Source organism: Artemia sp. Qi Xiang Cuo, chromosome 16, assembly GCF_049724085.1.
Source record: "Artemia sp. Qi Xiang Cuo chromosome 16, ASM4972408v1, whole genome shotgun sequence".
Classification (NCBI taxonomy): Eukaryota; Metazoa; Arthropoda; class Branchiopoda; order Anostraca; family Artemiidae; genus Artemia; species Artemia sp. Qi Xiang Cuo.
In genome coordinates this window covers 51,223,692-51,242,320 of record NC_142809.1, presented here as the reverse complement: position 1 = coordinate 51,242,320, position 18,629 = coordinate 51,223,692, and the positions used below count along the sequence as shown (strand labels likewise).

General features: G+C 40.4%; 1 pseudogene; it reads left to right on the top strand.

Annotated features, from left to right (window-relative positions):
* The first annotated feature begins 8,589 nt into the window (after positions 1-8,589).
* On the top strand, positions 8,590-10,394 carry LOC148943073 (small subunit ribosomal RNA; annotated as a pseudogene).
* The last annotated feature ends 8,235 nt before the right edge of the window (positions 10,395-18,629 follow it).

The following is an 18,629-nucleotide window of genomic DNA, read 5'->3' as shown; positions in this document are numbered from 1 at the left end:
ATTGAAGTTCACAGGCCCGAAGATTAGAAGAGTCACCGGTAACCTACTTCCGTTCAAAGGAAAAACACGAAGATTGTGAAACGCCTTGCAATATTTGTGGGGAATGTTCCTGCAAGGAAGAGTTTTTTATTCAGAATATGGCAGGAAGAGTACATGAGAACTGCTTTTTCATGTTTGTATTGATAAAAAGTACCCAACTGAAAGGATGGAGCAGGAAGACCCATGAAGAATGGGTATTCCCCTGACGGGGTTAGACGGCTCCTATTGAGAAGGCAGACGGCCTCATTTCTCGATGTAGAACCATAATCCTGAGGCTGCTGTTTTGGTTCATAAACAACATTTACAATTATCAAATGGCAGATCTGGCCATAAATGTCATGTATTCTGGAGCTCAGCCCTTAGATTTTTATGTCTGGGGGTTGGGCACTCTTTTAGGCCAGATCTAGTCTACATGATGTGGATGTGGTGTTCGCCGTTATCTCTAAGGAACATCAGTAAATATTTGTTGCGGCTCATATTTTGGTTTGTTAACAATATCTTCAACTACCAAATGGCAGACCTGGCAATAAATGTCTTGTGACTTTGCTCTTAGTGTGACTTGTGACTTTAAACCCAATATTGTGTGTTTTAAATCGTTTTTGTATGTAGTGTTAGATGTCCAGATAGAGTTATGTGTAGCGTTGTCAAGCCATTCATTTAATGTAGCATAGATAGAAAGTAGTGTGCCATATAGACAGAGAAATCAAAAAAAAAAGCTTTGTAAAAACTGAATTCAAAAAAAAAAAAATATTATGTAGATAAAATTGCCCCAACCTTGATGAAAATGTAAAAGCAATCAGTGTTAGATGTAGAAAAAAAAAATCTTTAGTATAGTAGCTAGGCTAGAACCATGAATAATCTTAGTCCGGTAGATGAATTTTAGATAGGGATGTAGAATAAAATAAGAAAAGTAATAGAGAAAATTTTTAGCACTCCTGATTAAGCCAAAACATAAATATGAAATAATTATGTAGAATAAATAGTTAATAAATTGCGAACATTTCAAAAAGCCCAAAGGCAAGCAAGTACTAATGACGGGACGTCATTAATTAATGGGAAGGGTAATATGTACCGTTAGTGACATGCGAATTAGTTAATATAAAAAAAGGAAGTTCATTCTTTATAGAAATAATTCCTACTACCTTTAATTAGTTTTAGATATAATTGCAAAAATAAAGCAAAATCCTCTATCGGCAGAGCAAAAAATTACAATAATCCGCAGACCAAGAAAGACACCTTCCAGCTGTGGGTTTTGCTAAGATAGTGGGCAATAAAAAAGATACTACACACAATATTTCTAAGGACGATTAAATTATAATAGCCGTGTGAAGGTTTGAATCATCAGAAATAATTAAGAGATATTATTGGACAGAGGGTTTAGCCCGCCTGAGGACTTAGGCCAATCGTGGGGTAGCTCCCACTGCACACGATCAGGATTTAGAATATATAGTGAAGAAAAGTGTTTTTCGTGCTCTCATCATTATTATAGACAGAATTATTTCGGCGTTCAAGCTTTGCAATTCTATCATTGTCGTTATCTCAGTCACCGTTGTTGTCATTTGAAGTGACCAACTGCTGTTCACCTAAATATTTAAGTCTCAATAAATCTATTGCTTTTTACCTGTGTTTATTTCATTTTATGTGTCTGTATCTAGTCTAACGACAGGTAATTAGTTCACAAATCTCCAAGGTATGTTCCCAGGAATCTGATCTCCAGATAGCTCGAGGAAAAGAGGTTACATTTATATGGATACACATTTTATTTTCTCTCAATAATTGAGGGTGGCAAGGTCATAAATTTACTTCACTCCCCATTGTTTTCAAATTTCAAACACAACATGGTTCTGTCTCTAGAGGAATTTTATTTTGCTTATTCATCCAGTTTAAAATACATTAAAGATTTATTTGATCAAAGAAACACAACGAAAAGTTTCCTTCACCAATGTCTCTGCGACAGAGAGATCCAGATTCAATCTGGTTTCTTTTCCAAGAAAAGGGACTTCAATTCAAAGATTACTGATAATCCATTATCCGTTAATGAACATCAAGGACCAGTTGTGGGACCGGGCTACAGATTAGTTCCTGAAGATTGGAACAATGAAGATAGGAGAACCCGTATATATTGGGAACACTGCCAAGAATGCAACTGCGAGGTTACGCAGCCAGATTTACAACGGAAAGTCTTAAATTATTGGCTCGACCAGAACTTTCTTGGCGTGTTCCATCTTTTTTTGAAACCCTATTTAGAACAAAACCATCAAAAAATCGATGAAGAAGGAAAATTTACATGTACATTGAATGGGTTAAAAAAGACGGTGTTGATCTACGGTCCCGGTGAAGACGTACTTTTTCATGAAACTGGACACACCTTCATGTGGCAAATCGAAGGAACTTCACATATTGAGTACAAAGATGGGGCCACAAAAACCCTCAAGACTTACGACAAAATTATTGTGGAGCAGCAAACAAAATTCAAAATGACAAGAGGACAAGGGGCGAGAGTGATAGTGATCGTGATGGAATAATTGAAGCCAAAAGAGTAATTTTCTATTATATATAGAAATAAAACATCTGTGAACTAAAAAAAAAAAAAAAATAAATAAAAAAAAAAAAGAGTCTTATTTCACAGTTCAGAGTGACCACATCTAATCTCGGATATTATTAAACCAGTCTATTTTTCAAGTGAAGTAATTTATCATTTCGTAATAACAATTGGCTTAGTTACAGTGACCTATATTCCTGCTCTATGTTCGTTAATTAATTCAGTGACCTTCAGGGATTATAGATATTTCACAATTGGAGAAAAGCCATCAAGCTAAGCAGTACAAATATAAATTGGACATACAATACGAAATAAGCCAAAAATCAAAACTAGTTTTCGGAACAGAAATCGAAATTCCGCTGCGATAAAAGTGATAGGAAAAAAATAGGCAGACGAGGTGCAAGAGAGGGATCTACAAGAGCTGAGGTACCCACTGGACTGGCCCTTTACATTGCGGGACAAGGTCAACAGCCTCCAACTCTTCTTTTACTTCTCTCGTAAGTGAATTAATGCTATTAACATTGTTTGCTCCACCCACGGACTGATCTTGGACTCTGTGTGATTACGTTCTGTACGAAATATGCCACCGGATGATACTGGTGCGAAAGAGAGACTGATACGGAATGCCGTGTTCAATTTCGTAGTAAGGGTGTATAAAGCGGGAAATCAGAGTGCGGATATAATGAGCAAAGCTGCAGAGTTCTTCGAGTTGGATGATATACGGAATGCAAAAAAATTACTGTGGTCTGGGGCAGGCCAGTCAACTAGGCCAACTAATCGCGATAAACCTACTGACGACATATTCGATATCATAAAAGCAATGCAATGCTGTGATGACAACAAAGCCAATTTGCCATATTTTGTTATCTATGAGCCTGACGAGGTTCCTATGATTCCCGGAGAAATCTCAACGACAATGACCAGGAAAGTGAATGAGCTTAGCGCTAAGTTTGACAGTTTTGTGAGATCCGCGAGTCAGTCCCAACCGGCAGCCCCCTGTGTTCCACTGCAAACTGCGACAGTTTTGACATATGCATTCGTACTAAAGAATCCCCCGAAAGGACTGGACGATCCTGTTTCACAAAAGGATTATCTCGATAAAGTATGTGGAAGCAACTGTGGAAATATTGTGGAACTGAAAACTCACAAAACCGACTGAAAAGTTGTTCTGAACGATCAAGATGCTGCAAAATCAGTTGCACAGGCTATTGCTAAGCCCGACTCAAGTATTACAGCAAAAGTGTCTAGTCCTGCATTTTTTGGCATAATCAGGCACGTACCCACCAGCGTTAGTGAGGAGGATCTTTGTGGTCTTGTGAATAATTGTTCTGAGGCCTCTCAGATCAGTAAAACGAGATTGTTCAGACTGAAATTTGTGACCAAGCATCATCTAGCCTCTGCGGTGAAATCTCCGCTTATTATAGGCTACGAACGAATTCCAGTTGAGGACTTTCATTTTCTCCCGAGGCGTTGCTATAAGTGTCAGGCCTATGGGCATATTGCAAAGGACTGCTCTTATAAAGCAAGATGTTCAAATTGCGGAGGAGGCCATACTAATTCTAAAGACACTCCGTGCCAGAACCAGATGAAGAGCGCCCTCTGTGGCTCCAATAAGCACCCCTGCTACAGTTTCAGTTGTCCAGAAGCCAAAAAGACCCAATCTAAGCGATGACTAGCTCCAACACCCTGAAGATAGTGACGTGGAACATAAATGACGGAGTACTATCTAAATTACCACTTTTAGAAAACCTTGCTGACAAATTTGACATTGTATGCGTGCAGGAACATTTCCTGTCGGCTGATGAACTCCAGCTTTTACATCTAAACGAAAACGTAAATGTGTTTGGCATTCCTTCTAGGACCTCGGGAAGAGGTCGTCCTTCTGGTGGTGTTGCTATCATTGTCCGTGCCTCGCTTCGCGCCTCGACGTTTAAAGAAGTGGACTTTTATATTGCAGTGAAAATTGAAAATACTGTAGTGCTCTCAGTCTATATGCCAACAAAATACAAGAATGTTTAATCTGAAAATAAGTTTAATATTGCTTGTGGAAAAGTAGCTGCTGCTGCTACATTATGTGTAGCAGGAAAACTTTCATGTATTATTCCTGGATATATGAACTCTAACCTCTCTGATGCTAATGATCCGAGAGGTCAAATCCTGCTCGACGCCTGCCCAAGTCTGAGGGTACTGAGAAATAGAGTAGACTTCACGTATGTGCATAGTTGCGGTTCCACGTCCTCGCTCGACTCTCTGCTCTGCTCTCCCGACTTGAGGACTCACGGTGACTGTGAGTTAGATATCGGCTTTTGTGTTTCTGATCACCTTCCAGTGGCTAATACATTCATTATTAATTACCTCCTGAATAATGCCCCAAATGATGCTCCAAAGGAGAAAAAGTGGTTCCAGAAGACTGAATGGCAAAAAGCTAATTTAGCCATGTTCAGGTCTGTGTGTGACAGAATCCTGGAAAAGATTAAGGTCCCTTTCCAGCTACTACTAATAAGCTCGCCGATTGCATGTGATGAGAAACAAATAATTCTGAATATCTACCATAGGGAAATAACTCATACCTTGCGTTATGCAAAAAAAACCATAGGTCCTAGTCGCAAAGTTAGAATTGGATCACAAATTCAATGATGGTCGGACAATCCAGCTTTTGTTAATGCATGTCAACAAAGTAAAATGTCGTCTAGTGTAGGGATTGATTCAGGTCGTCCTAAACATGGTGTTGTAAACAGTGTTCGATTGTATACAAAGCGGCAGTTCTCCAAATGTCTCGCCTTGCATCGCTATCGTGTGATTGATGAAAATAGTGAGTCGCTACGAGTCGATCCAATTAAAATTTGGAAGTTCGTCAAAAAGAATCGATATGCTAAAGCACCTAGTAACGAATCCGTCCCTAGTGAAAGTGAATGGAATACTTATTTCGCGAGCAAGTTTGCTGCACCTGATCCTGAATTGGAGTGCAAGTTTGAGAGAGATCTTGATCTCTGTTTAGAATCTTTGGAACCGGATCTTGGCCACTCAGTGAGTGTGTCGGATGTTCGTTTGGCTATTCTTAAACAAAAAAAGAAGTACTCTAAAGGAGTAGATAATATCTGTGGTATGCATCTGATTCTCGGTAGTGAACTGTTAATAGTACATTTAGCACTTATGTTCCAAATGATTTTTAGTTGTGGTCTAGTGCCAGATATTTTTTGTACCGGTGTAATCACCCCTGTCATCAAGAAAGGTAAAGACCCATCTGAATGTTGTTCTTACCACCCGATAGCCGTTGCTCCCGTTTTTTGTAAATTGTTAGAGTTATTAGTTATTGAGGAGATAAAGTATGTTTGTAGTACGCCAGACTCGCAGTTCGGTTTCAAGAGAAATATTAGCCGCGAGCACGTGCATAGCCTATTGTCTAATGTTTTGTTGGATGCAGATGCTAAAGGTGAAACCATGGTACTTGCAGGCCATGACTTCCGCGGGGCTTTTGATTCGGGTATCCATGCTCAACTGCTTGTCTCTGCGTTTAATAGAGGTCTTGACAGATCTATAATCGCTACTTATAGGAACATGTATTTTAAGTTGAAGGTTAGAGTAAGGGTCCTAAAAAACCAGAGCCGGACTGTATCCGACTTCCTCATACCAGTACGAAAAGGCATTCGTCAAGGGGCTTTATCATCACCGCCTCTTTATAATAACAGTATCATCGAGGCTCAGAAGACGGTGAAAACGTGCTTTATTTTTCGTGGAATTGATTTGTCTCTTGTTAATTATGCCGATGACATTTTAAATCTGAGTAGATCAGTCAGTGGCATAGAGAGTAATTTCAGAGTTTTGTCTAATGAATATGCTAGCATAGGCCTAGAATTCAACTCCAGCAAAAGCGAGGTGGTCGTCTTTAATTGTCGTAAGAAAGAGTTGGCACATGCCCTATTTGCACTAGGTAGTAATACTGTTACTGCAGCAGCATCAACGACTTGCCTTGGTTTGCCATTTGTGTCTAATCTTAAAGCTGCCTGGTCCAGTTTAATAAATGATTTCAATCAGAAAATCCGAAAAGCGTATGGGATGATTCTGTCATGCAAACGCCTATATAACCGCCACATTCTAGCACGGATCTTCAATTCCTTTGCCACGCCTCATGTCTTAGCTTTGTCACCTTTCTGGTCTTTGTTCACTGTTGATGATAAAAAAACAATCCGTACAGTGTTCTATAAGTTTGCAAAATATCTGCTTAGCCTTCCCCCCTGGTAAAGAAACCGCCCGATTTCATCACGTTACGGACTCGATGACCCCTTCGTCGTGATCGTGACCAGGAGGGAAAAGTTCCTGAAATCTTTAGACCCAACGCGTAGTATGTTTGAAGCTATAGTTAGTACTGTGTAATGGTTGTCTTTTTATGTAAATAGTTTCGCCATTGGTTTTTGAAGTATTAATTTAAGTTGCTCGTTTGTTTGATGTGTTGTTGTTTTCTTTTCATTTTCTCTCTACTCCATTTTTACTTTTTTTGTATGTTAAAGATGGGTAATAAAAATCATTCATTCATTCATTGCTGTGGCGCAGGCCTTGGTGGCACAATCTTTAGCGCTATAAGCGGCGCTATCGGAGAAATTATAAGGTGTAAGTTCGCAGCTTTACAATAGGATATTAGATTTGAAGCGGTCAATATTTATGACCATAATTAACCCAGTCACATAAAAAATTTTTCGCTATAGAATCGCACGTGAGCAACTTTATTTACAGTAACTTACTTAATATACATTCAGAAGTTTTGTTAAATAAACATTTTAGTTTTTTTGACTTTTTAAAATATAAAAAGGAAGGTTTACTCTAATGAACTTGAGGTAACCGGGAGAGAGAGAGAGACCATGTGCCTTTCGTTTCTACTAGGTCTTGTGGGGTATGTTTTGGTCTGTTTGTTGTTACGGCAAGGCTCGCAGTAGTTAGACCAATTGGTCAGTCAGACTTTGACAGATCAAATCTGTCGCTTCTATCTTGTATTTAGAAGTCAAGTGAAAGTTTGACTCCAATATATGTGTCTTAAATTGGACTCGAATCCATATGAAGATGAGATGGCTTGTTGATGTCAACCATTCAGGCTGCTTGACTAGGACCCCAATTTTGAAAATTTTCAAATTTTGTTTAAAAATTACTTAAAATTTGCATCCTGAACCCCTGCCGATATTCCACAAACCTTATATGAGGGGGTCACTATAGAAAAGAAAAATGGAGCGTGATTGATGGAAGCGGTGAACATGGGCTAGAGCAAGATCCATGTCAAAATGAACCTATTGTTGGTATTGGTGTAGCACATGGTAGCATCGCTAGAGCAGCGGTCTTACTATTCCCGGCCATAAGCATCCGTGCACCTGAGTAGCTGTACCTAGTTGATGACAATTGAATTGATATGGCGAGGAATGTGGACTGGGCTAGTATGCCGGGAGAGACCCCAAGGAAATAGAGCCACTGTGTACGTCGGTCCCTTTAGGGATTTTATGGTATACCTAGCTCAATTGTTGTCACGGCAAGGCATGATCAGGTGCAACAACAGGTGGCTTGAATCACTCGCCCAATCAACGATCTTTCTCGTGTAGAAGTTTGTACAGGACGAGTCTGTTTGAAATTGGCAAATGTTAGTTGGACCATCCAACTGCTACTGCTACCAGCGAGAGGCCTTTTGGCGATTTTTAGTTCAAGCATAGTGGTTTCGATTGCGCTAGGATTGCTAGAGAAATGCTGTCCAATGGGTTAGCGTTTAAAAAACACTATACACTTATGGTGGGTTCATAGGGTTGTTTTTGTGATACTTCGTTTCTATCTCTTACCAGAGAATCTTTGTATATCGACGACTATTTTCGAGATTTCACTAATATTGTAGGTACGGATGGTTTTATCATTGTTGAATTTTAATCGTATCGTCGAGTGCCTATAAAGGAGGATGGCAAGGTGGCTGTATTCCTCGAGAGAAATCTCAATGGTTGACTGTGTTTCTAATGTGCCAGATGGTAACGTGAATGTGTTACCTGGTTGATCCTGCCAGTAGCATATGCTTGTCTCAAAGATTAAGCCATGCATGTCTAAGTACAAGCCCCCAGTGGTAGAACCCGCTACGGGCTCAATAACTCAGTTATTGGTCCTTAGATCGTACTATGTCCTACTGGGATAACTGATGTAATTCGAGAGCTAATACATGCACAATAGCCCCAACTTCACGGCCGGGGTGCTTTTATTAGATCAAGACCAATCGGGCTTCAGCTCGTCTCTTGATGAATCTGAATAACTATAGCCGATCGCACGGTCTCGCACCGGCAACGTGTCTTTCAAATGTCTGCCTTATCAACTTTCGATGGTAGGCTATGCGCCTACCATGGTTGCAACGGGTAACGGGGAATCAGGGTTCGATTCTGGAGAGTGAGCCTGAGAAACGGCTACCACATCCAAGGAAGGCAGCAGGCGCGCAAATTACACACTCCCAGCACGGGGAGGTAGTGACGAAAAATAACGATGCAGGACCCATCCAAGGCCCTGTGATTGGAATGAGTACACTTTAAATCCTTTAACGACGATCCATTGGAGGGCAAGTCTGGTGTCAGCAGCCGCGGTAACTGCAGCTCCAATAGCGTATATTAAAGTTAATGCGGTTAAAAAGCTCGTAGTTTGTTATGGGTCTCGGTCGGGTGGTGCCGCCTCTCGGTGGTCACTGCCTCGATCGGACTATTCATTGGATCGTTCGGGGTGCTCTTAACCGAGTGTCCTGGGTGGCCGATGCGTTTACTTTGAACAAATTAGAGTGCTTAAAGCAGGTGCAACCCCCCTGAATATCACAGCATGGAATGATAGAATAGGACCTCTGTCTTATTTTGTTGGTTGTCTGGACTTGAGGTAATGATTAACAGAGACAGACGGGGGCATTCGTACTGCGACGCTAGAGGTGAAATTCTTGGACCGTCGCAATACGAACAACTGCGAAAGCATTTTCCACTATTGTTTTAATGAATACATAGCTGCACTTTGATTTGCGACGTCTCACGTGTACCGCAATATGTATAACATTACAAGCGTCAGAAACTAGATACGCGTACGTTAATTTTCTTTATCATCTTGACGATAACGGTACAAAACTTTGGGTTTTGAACATTGTACTTCGGTTATAAATTCTTTAACTGAATTGACTGGACGAACGGGCACCATCCGAAGTGGTGCCTGCGTAATAAATAGACACCACAATGGACACATTCCGAGGCACATTCACGGTTAGTAGTTAAATAGTGAGATATAGTTCGTTTGACATTTTTTTTATGTGACTGTAATGGCGGATGGGTGTTATTGATGGTGCTTGGTAATAAAGTACCATACCGAGACTCGCTCCGTCGCAATAGACGATAGATCATAGTGGTTGATCGCTCTTCTTAAACAAGTGGCGTCTAGCCATATGAGAGTGAGCAATAACAGGTCTGTGATGCCCTTAGATGTCCTGGGCCGCACGCGCGCTACACTGGAAGAATCAGAGTGTCTTCCCTGTCTGAGAGTACCGGGTAACCGCTGAACCTCTACCGTGGGTGGGCTGGGGGACTGCATGGATCCCCATGAACCAGAAGTTCCGTATAAGCGCAAGTCATCAGCGTGCTTCGACTACGTCCCTGACCGGTTGCCAAAACGCACGTCGCTCCTCACGAGGGAAGGTGGTCGTTAGACTTTCAGACGACTCACTCGGGTCGACTTCGTGCAACGCGGAGTGTGGTTGAAAGTTGTTCAAACTTGATCCTTTCGAGGAAGTAAAAGTCGTGACAAGGTTTCCTTAGGTGAACCTGCGGAAGGATCATTATCATTTGATAAACAAGAGGGAGACTCTTAGAACCTGTGGTCAGTTGTTTGTCTAATGACTGGTATTGATACACGGCCGCTCGTTTGGTGTTTGAGGTCCACAAGTAGGTTGTCCGTGCGTGGAGGAGTACCCTTGTGCATCATCATTCATGGGGGCCGTTCGTTGAATAAAAGGAGTGCTCAACGGAGTCTTGAGGACAGGAAGCTTTGGGGCAGTTAGTGTGGGAATGAGTACCTCAAATTTTAGTTTGTTACTAATGTAGAACTGGGGAGATTATTGACTGTGGCACTACCTGAGTTGGCTCTGTAGTTGGGGCTCTCAGAGGAGTAGAGTAAATAAAGCCTGTTAAGGTAGCAAGTCTCAATGGAATCACTATGACGTCATGATGAGATGAATCAACACTGAGGTGATTGTTGTTGCCAAAGCAGCATATTTGTGTTGTGGTCCACGAGATGATGACTGGGTATTGTCTCGAGGTCTTGGTGTCTGTATCCATTAGAAGGATGGAGGGTTTGCTTTTGGCAGCAACAAGATATTGTATCTTGCTCTGTAGTGGGGGCTCTCTGAGGAAATGAGCATGCAAAGCTGGTGATAAATCTTGAGTTGTAGTTGTGGGCCAAATTCATACCATCTGAAATAGTGGACATCGGATTACTAACACTGTGGTAGTTGTTGCCCCAGCAACATTTTGGTGGGGCCCAGGAAGCACTCTCTACCCTTCCTGAGGGCCCAAGTGGTGCGAGACGAAGGGATTGGCTTGGTCAAAGAGAGGCACGTGAGTCCTCAGGTGAGCCAAAGTCTTGCACTGCGATTCCAATAATGTAGCATCGATTTTGCAAGCAATAAGCCAACATGCTCTTGAACTCTCGATGTATATTTTTTACGTGTGAATTCGTAGTGAAAAATAGTCATTTGGGGACTAGAGTGGCTATATGATTCCAAGATCACGGATTCCACTCCGCGAGACTAAAGGGAGTGAAGGTGAGCTTGCCCCAATATAGCTTGGCTTGAGGTATGTAAGGGTGCACTTGCATTGGCCTTGTTTGAGGGAGAATTTGAAACATTCATGAGACTGACACTGGAGGAGGGATCTCGTGTCTAACAGTAAGAAGACGAACGCAGCTCGACTTGAGATTCCATGCAACCTGCAGGACACCTGTACCGTTTATATTTTGAACGCACAGTGATTGTCAAGTCGGTGAGCTTGGACTACGTCTGGCTGAGAGACGGATGTTGCTATTATACGGTATTGTTTAAAACCACTACGAGGCTTCTTGCTACTATTTGTTGTTGATTACAACCTATAGAGAATGTAAGCGATCTCACAAGTTTTGTGTCCTCTTTTGTTTGTGTTTTTTTAGGGTGCGTTTGATTTTTCTCGATCATATTTTATCTTGTGGCTATTGTGTATGTGTTCTATTTACCACTAGTTAAAATTAGATCTATTTATATCATCTCTTCTACTTTTACGAGGTCTCTTACTAGTTTGGATATCCCGTGTACGGTTCACCCCCCTGGGTAATGGTAACTGAGCTCCTTTTTGGTGGAACGAGAGGAGTGTTATCATTATGGGCTGTGCACAGTAGAAGGCCCACAATGAGGATGAATCCAAATTCTTTTCAACTAAAACACTTTGACTGACAGCCTTCGGCACAGGAATAGACTACTATAACTTTGGTAGTGGGAAATTGGTAACTTTGGTAGAACTGTTGACTCCAAGGGGCTTGCTGGCACTACAGGGTTAGTGGTGACCAGGTGACTTTGGATGATTGGTTTGAAAAACAAATGACCCTGTCAGTTTATATAAAAAAAACCGGCCTCAGCTCAGGCGAGACGACCCGCTTGACTTAAGCATATTAGTCAGCGGAGGAGAAGAAACTAACCAGGATTCCCCTAGTAGCGGCGAGCGAAGAGGGCTAAGCCCAGCACTACGGGTCAATTGAATCCTTCAGGAGGCAATTTCGACCAATGCAGTGTTTGGGAGCCTCGTAAGACCGTCGTTTGTCCAGTCTAAAGTCCTCATGAATATGGCCCGATTGCCCAGAGAGGGTGTCATGCCCTTAGGACGGAATAGCGCTCGGCATTCCGAGGTCTATCTAGAGTCGTGTTGCTTGAGAATGCAGCGCTAATAAGGTGGTAAAAACCAACTAAGGCTAAAAAAGACTGTTAGACCAATATAAGAAAAGTAACGCGAGGGAAAGTTGAAAAGAACTCTGTAGAGAGAGTTAAACATTGCGTGAAATCCTCCAGGGGTTTAAAACGGAAGGACTTTCGAAGTTCGAGCCATCTTCGGGATCATCGTTGCGGGTAGCGAGTGCTGATGTGATCGCTGAGGGCAGCCTCGGCTGTTCTCTGGTCATGCTGGTCATCTACGTTGCGCACGGCGTGTATTCCCGGGTGGATTCGTAATCCGCACGCGGCTGGAACGGTGTCAATGGACTCAGTGCTCTTGTTGCTTCGGCTTCAAGATGCTGGATTCCCCGGCAACGATTTAGCCCGGCTTCTGTTGCTTGAAGCCTCTTTGTGGGTATCCTGGGTGAGCGGAGAGTGGGCAAGTTCCTTCCGACCCGTCTTGAAACACGGCCCAAGGAGTCTAACTTGTGTGCGAGTCGTAGGTCGATGAGAAGACCGATGGCGGAATGAAAGTTAAGGCATTGCTTGCGATGCTGATGGGAGATCCTTCTCCTCTGGAGAGGGCGCATCCCAGGGGCGTCGTGATCCCGTTGCGGATGCGACGCACCTAGAGCACACATGATGGGACCCGACCGATGGTGACCGCTGCCTGGCCAGGTCGAAGTTAGGGGAAACCCTGATAGAAGACCGAAGCGATTCTGACGTGCAAATCGATCGTCGGAACTTGGTATAGGGGCGAAAGACTAATCGAACCATCTAGTAGCTGGTTCCTCCCGAAGTTCCCTCAGGATAGCTGGCGCTCAAGCACAGGAGACGGGAGTCTCATCCGGTCAAGCGAATGATTAGAGGCTTTGGGGCCGTAACGGCTTCAACCTCTACTCAATCTTTAAATGGGTGAGATGCCTTGCCGACCTTGGTGTATTTAGCGGCCCGGAGTTCGGATCCGAGTGCCCAGTGGGCCACTTTTGGTAAGCAGAACTGGCGCTGTGGGATGAACCGAATGTCCGGTTAAAGCGCCAAAACCAATGCATATTCCCGATCCCACGGAAAGGAGTTGGTTGCTCCAGACAGCAGGACGGTGGCCATGGAGGTCGGAAACCGCTTAGGAGTGTCTAACAACTCACCTGCCGAAGCAACTAGCCCTTAAAAATCAAAACCTGCATTAACTCAAAAACGCTCAAAAATTAAATTAAAAAAACAAGTTTTTTGAACTGAAAGTAAGGAACGACCTTAAAACTTAAAACGAACAGAAATTATTCCGTATATGAAAGGGTCTATCCCTTCCTCAACCTTCGCTCTTTACGCATATGTTTGACTTTCTCACTACTCTATTTTTTTAAACAATGAAAAAATTTAGCGTAAAGAGCGAGGCGTTGAGGAGGGCACAGACCCTTTCATATTCGGAATAATTTCTGTTCGTTTTCAGTTTTAACTTCGTTCTCACTTTCAGTTAAAAAAACTTGTTTTCTTTTTATTTAATTACATGTAGAATCAAGTTTTATATCGTTTGCGTCACCCATCAGGAAAATTCCTGCATTTGGGTATTTTGATAGTACAAATTCAGCACTTGCATACAATTCTTCGATAAAATTGATTTTGGCAGCGGATCTCTTATTAGGGGAATAATTAAAACAACACAGGACAATTAAATTGAAAGGACGCGGCAAGACTTTACGTCGATCACACACCCACATAATCTCATCAAAGGGAGCAAGACAAGGAATCGAGATTTCACTTGGATACAAGTCATTACAGACAAAAAACAGAATTCCGCCACCTTTCTTACCCAGAGGGTGGTTTTCTGGTCTGAGTTTAATAAATTGAGAAAAATTGTTAATCCTTAACATGTGCAAATTCTGAGCTTGAAATTGAGTAATAGCGATTACACCTCATCTATATATTTTGGAAAGGGTGTCTAATTCATTAAGTTTTTCAAAGTTAAGACTTTCAGCGTTGCTCAACAAAAATGTGAGGAATTGAAAGTGACTTGTGAAGGTATCATTACAGAGAACACTCTTTAATTGAAAGTGACTTGTGGAGGTATCTTTCTAAGGAGGACACTCTCCCACAACCCTTGAGGTAAGGGTTTTAAGCTATGCCCTGGGGGCATACAGGGTTTTTATAGGTGTTGTTGTAGAAACTTCAAAAAAGGGAAGAAAGCATTAAAATATGAACTAAGGAGGTGTCGCTTATGAGCAAGCGTTCGATTCTGTTGATAGAAGAGCCATTGTAAAGGTATTATTCCCGTACGGTATACCAGACAAATACATTAAAGAGATTTGTGCTATGTGCGAGAATAACAATGCTGTGCTTAAGGTAAGATATGAGGTTAGCAGCTGATTTCGAATTAAATCAGAAATTAAGCAGGGTTTTGTTCTATCCCCCTATATATGGATTATTTTGATGGACTTTGTCTTAAGGAGCACAGTTAAGGCAATGCGAGACCAATGACTCCATTGGGGAGGAAAAAGTCTCCTGGACTTAGATTATGCTGATGATTTAAGGATCCTAGATGAAAGTGTGAGCAAAGTGAATGACGTTTTAGAGGGTTTGCGAGTTCAGGGTGCTAGAATAGGTTTGAAAATGCATTTTGAAAAATGTGGTTCAATACCGCTCTCTGGGGCTATAATGAAACAAAGGTTGAGATGGCTAGGGCACGTTGTGCGGATGAAGGATGACCGAGCCGCAGATTGTTCTTTTCGGCCAACCGTCTAGGGCTAAAGAGAAAGCAGGTCGTCCTCGTCTAGGGTGGGAGGACGTCATAAAGAAAGATTTAAAGGAAATGGTAACTTCATTGGCGGGTGTAAAAAAGAGGCTTTGAATAGATTGGGATAGAGGAGGAGCGTGCGTAGCTGTGTTGGCCTCAGGCGGCTTGGTGCTGCGGTGAGTTGTTACTAGTAGTAGCAGTAGTAATTGAATTCTTCTCGACCAGTTCAATGGTTCTTTAGGACCAAAGGTTTAAGCCGTTTGAAGCAGACCATACTATGAACCTTGGAAGCATGCAATATTGTGGAAAGACAAGCACTTGCTCCAAGCAAACGAGCAACATTTATTTCAAAAATCTGTTGCTTAGAAAAATCATAAAATGTATGATAAATAATTTTCTGATATGAATAATCCTATAGCAGGTACATCTAAGAATTGGAGGGAACCTCCAAGAACGTCTGGTAAATCAACAGTAAATCAAGGAAAGGTCCCAGTAGTGATGGCAGACACCAGGCAGACGACGACACACCTATCATTCGATATTTTGTCTTAAAAGTTGCATGACCGCCGATTTATTTATTTAATGGGTTCTATTGATAAAGAAACTGCCCGTACAGTAGTGAAACAGATGCGTGACTTGAATATTGAAAACAACAATTCAATTGTGATGATTATGAATAGAGTTGGTGGCGAAGTGAGCTCGACTTTGCAGATATACGATTGAACGTAAATTTCTACATTAGAAATCAGAACAATTGTTTCAGGCCAAGCCTTAAGTATGGCCAGTTTTTACTTCGAATTCTATAGTTGTATTTTACTTCCAAATAGTTAAATCTTGGCTCTTAGGTCTCTGTTTAAACCATGACAGTTCCTTTGTTTTTAATCTTTAGGTTTTCAAAAAATAAGGGACTATTGACTTATTTCAAGTCAGGGGCTATTGACTATTTGATTAGTTGTTTATTAGCTTTTCAGGACTGTCATTCTTTTTCATGTTTCTACAGTGATGACCGGGTTGTTGTTTTTTAAAAATGATAAACGAGAGAGACCAAATCTCATCATAATTATTTTTATTAATTATTTTTATATTTTGATTAATAAGGCTTATGGTTAAATTGACATAATTATATCGCTGTTTTTATTTCTAATTCTATAGTTGTAATTTACTTCCTAATAGTTAAATCTTGCCTTTTAGGTCTCTGTTTAAACCATGACATTTCCTATGTTTTTAATCCATGCTTCTTTATCTGATAACCTTCTTTTATTATTGGTCTCGGTTATAATCTTTAGGTTTTAAAAAACTAAGGGGTTATAGATTTATTTCAAGTCAGGGGCTATTGACTATTTGATAAAGTTGTTTATTACATTTTTCAGGACAGTCATTCTTTTTCATATTTATGCAGCGATGACAGTCTTGGTTTTTTTCTTTCAAAGTGATTAATTAGAGTGACTAGAAAGTCACTGACAATCAATGGCATTAGCGCAATGGCTTTAGTGACAGGGTAGAAACACCTAAAAAAGGGAGTGTGGTCTTAATGAGAACTACAAAACCCAAGTTCATCAAGTTTTAAAATACTAGAGTGGAGGTATCAAGGCCGTTTCCGTAGAAACAAAGAAATTCAGTGTTTTTCTGTTTGAACAAGAACTTAGAAACGTTAAAACTTGAAGTGCCAAGGACACTGAAATAAAAATAAAAATTTGTGGACCCATCTTAGCTATAGTCACACCAAACCGCAAGTTTTCTTAGACTTTCTTTTGATTGTTTCAAAATTATGACGTGATTAAGGCAGTACCATATTTAAGTCAGTATTGTCACGTTGAACCCTGAAAATAAATTAGTACAATTAATTATTTAAATTTGGTAACGCTTTTCGTTGGTCAAAATCAAAGGTTAACAGCCTGATGATGCCCAAAGGGAACTCCGGCTTCAAAGGAAAGCTAGACATTCCTAAGCTGTTTGCCACCGTTTGTTTTTACCTTAGTTATGCCAATTTTTCACCCAAGTTTTCTTTCGTTTTTATTTCTTTTTTTTTGCACCTGGTACAACAGAAACTGCATATAGATAAAATAACTAAACAGAATGAAAAAAGTTAAGAAGTAATGTAAATTAAAAAGAATTAATAAAGAATTTCAAAGCAACTTTTCAAAAAGTGGGAATAGTGAAATATTCAGCCTTTACGTCTATAAAATATACCAAAATCAATGCCTAAGAAAATAATTTCAAAAAGAAAATAATTTTAAAAACGACAAATTTGTCTGATTCACTTGTGAGAATTTACGAGTGTAATTGTATCTTTCTACGAATATACCTGACAAAAACTTAATATTCACTGCCATCTAGCTTTAGTTACTTAGCAAAAATGCTTAACTAGTGCATTCAACTGACATTGGGAGGAAGGGGGTCCTCTCAAGGTCCTCTTTGGAATCTCATTGAAAATATTGAACAAAAACGTTAAAGTGCGCAAAACTTTGAAATATCTTAAGCATTAAAACCTATAAGTGTACCTATAAGTGCATTTTGCCATGTTTTGCATAAACCAAATTTCTTTTACGCCTAAAACTTTTCCAGAATACCTCTTTCTTAATTCACCATTACTTCAATAGCAAATCTAGTCAAAGTCCGAAAAATATTTTCCTATCTTAGAATATTTTATAAATCCTTTCTACTCGTTACGACTTTTCAAGCAACAAATCTCTCCCAGGCAATTTTAGTCGTTTTTATGGATTCAGCTAAAATTCCAAAAAAGGTCAAAGTTCAACAGATGAGTGCTTTGAACTAGAAAAACTGCTAAAACTGAGAGAAAATGATTCCTGGGAATTAGCTATGAACTAATGTAGCTTTTATTGCATAAAAATGTTTGAATACAAAGGTATGAACAAAATTTCGTAGAGAATAACATTTAAGGAGTAAGAAAAAGAGCTTCTTTTACACATTAAATTATTTTATCATTCCTATAACACAAAAATAGGGTTTTTGTTTCAGATGTAACCGATGAACTGGTTTTTGGTTTTTACTTCGAATTGTATAGTTGTATTTTACTTCCAAATAATTAAATCTTGGCTCTTAGGTTTCTGTTTAAACCATGATATTTCCTATGTTTTTAATCTTTAGGTTTTAAAAAAATAAGGGACTATTGACTTGTTTCAAGTCGGGGCTATTGACTATTTGATATAGTTGTTCATTACCCTTTTCAGGACTGTCATTTGTTTACATATTTCTGCAGCGATGATTGCCATGGTTTTTTTTTCAAAGTGATTGCTCAGAATGATGAAATTTTGGCTAAAATATTTGGCAAAGTTATATTTATATTTGGATGTGTAAGAATGATTGTGAAAGGGATATACTTGAATCAATGCGAGGTGTGGCAAATGGATTACTGTTCACAGGTATAACTTTTA